Raw genomic sequence first — 2,540 nt, forward strand, 5'->3', positions numbered from 1 at the left:
ACTTTCAGATTTTAACTTTCTGAAATCTTTCTTTAGAACTTTATGCTTTCTAACAAGCTTTTCAAATTCATTGCAAAGATTATTGTAAGTATTTGGAAGATCATTTTCTGATTCAGGTTTAGAAATACTTACAGTGCTTTCATCATTCTCAAGGATCGTTGCATTTGTTTCGTTGATTCTAGCTTTCTGTGTTGAAGTCAGAGTGCTGATTTCTTTAGATTCAGAATCGATAGTAGCCATTAGACAGATATTAGCAATTTCTTCTTGATCACTGTGGCTTTTAGGATTAGAATCATCTGAATCACTCCAAGCAGCTACGAAAGCGTGCTTTAGCTTCTCTTTCGTTGACTTCTTTTTCAATTTAGGACAATTAGGCTTGATATGTCCAGGTTTGTTGCATTCACAACAAACCACTTCAGAAGGTTCTTTCTTTGGTAAGTTCCCATTCTTGGGTGGAAAGTTCTTTTTGTTGAACTTTCTGTGGCCTTCCACTCTTTCTATAGAACTTTTTAAATCTTTTAGCAACAAGTGTTAAATCATCACTATCAAGATCAGAAGAACTTTCTTCACTAGAATCTACTCTCAAAGCTAGTCCTTTCTTTTTCTTATCTTCTGTTGTCAAAGAAGATTTCCTTTCTTCTGAAACAAGAGCTCCTATAAGATAATCATAAGTGATGGGAGTCTATTTGTAATTCATGACAGCTCCTATAGAATCCCATTTTCTAGGTAGAATTCTAAGGATTTTCTTAACAAGCTCATCTTCTGAAATTTCCTTACCGAGAGTTCTCAAAGGATTAACTATATTAGTAAATCTAGAATTTAACTCTGCAATAGTTTCTCCTTCTTTCATACTAAACATTTCATATTCTCTCCAAAGGATATTTATTCTAGATTCCTTTACTCTATCTGTACCCTCATAGGTGACTTTATGTTTTTCGCATACTTCTGTCGCTGATTTACATCCAAACACTTTGTTGTATTCTGTTGCATCTAAAGCACAATGAAGAATATTAATAGCTTTTGCATTTATAGCAATGTCATTCCAATCAGCATCTGTATATTCTTCTTCTGTTTTTCTAACTATCTCATCTCCTACAACTTTCATGGGAATACGAGGACCAGCGATAACATTTCTCCAGCAGTTTATATCAACTGACTTCATGAAATTCTCCATTCTAGTTTTCCAATAAGAGTAATTAGAACCATTGAACAAAGGAGGTCTAGAAACAGATTGACCTTCTAAAGAAGTAAGAGGAAGTGGGGTTGCCATGGGATCTTATCTCTTAAGCGGTTAAACTTCGGTAAGTCAAGAGCCAAGGCTCTGATACCAGATTGTGGGTCCCGTATATGTATGGCACAACCCAAGAGGGGCATGAATTGGGTTTTCTAAAAACAGATATAAATTTTAGAATTTTAAAACAAAATATAGAATTCTAAGTGCAGTGGAAAAATATAGAACTTGTGAGAATAGATTAGAATCACTTCACAATGTTCTATTCACAAAAGATATAAAGTCTGTGCAAAGTGCAGCTATTGATTAGAACTGCTTCACAAAGACTTATTCAATATTAGAACTTCTTTATGAAGGAAAGCTATTGAAATTAGAACTTCCTCATAAAGTTTAGAAAATCATATAAGACTGTGTGAGAGACAGTTATTGAATTTAGAACTGCTTCACAAAGCCTTAATCAAGTATCCGAACTACTTTATGATGAAAAGCTATTGAAATTAGAACTTCCTCATAAAGTTTAGAAAATTAATTAGAAACCCAAGCAGTGAAATATACTTTGAATAGAAGAACAGTTAGAACTTGGTATATTCACTTATCAGAATTCCAGAGTTCTAATATTCAGAGAAGATAAGACTTATTCCAGTTTTCAGAACATCTGAATCATTAACAACCTTAGCATTTCTAAAATATAAACAGAAGTGTATTAAAAGCAGTATCAAGCAAACTTCAGAAATTAAAAGATCAACAGAGTGATTTATAGTCGTTCAGCACTAACTCGCCTACATCCAATCCCCAAGACTCATCTTGAGATCCTCAACTATGTTATCTCTTTTCAAGGGTAAGAGACAAACCAATAGTACAAGGCAATAGATCAACACCTAGATCTACCCTTTTATCCCACTAGATTTTCCAAAGGTTCTAGTTAACCTCAACCCTTTCTGTTTTTGGCAGAGTACAGAAACTCAATTCAAGACATTAGAATCTCACACAAGGAGAAGGTCGCTTGATAACCTCTTTCACAATAGCTTCCAACCTAAGCTATTACACACAAATGTTTAACAAATAAAGAGCCTGTCTACTATAGATTACAGAATCTAAATAGACAGAAAGAAACACACATATAAGCACAGGAAAAACAATTTATCAGATTAGAAAATCGTTTAGAACACAGAACCGTTTTTCAAAAGTAATGATTATAAAAATTCTTTTCTCTTTAAAGATAAAAACGTGAAGTGTAAAGATGAAAAGAAAAAATAGGGGGTAGAGAGTAAGTTTTGAGAGATAAAGATGTGATCAATGAGAGAATGCT

This window comes from Jatropha curcas, chromosome 10 (genome assembly GCF_041381405.1).
Source record: "Jatropha curcas cultivar XTBG-Jc1 chromosome 10, XTBG_Jcur_1.0, whole genome shotgun sequence".
Classification (NCBI taxonomy): domain Eukaryota; kingdom Viridiplantae; phylum Streptophyta; class Magnoliopsida; order Malpighiales; family Euphorbiaceae; genus Jatropha; species Jatropha curcas.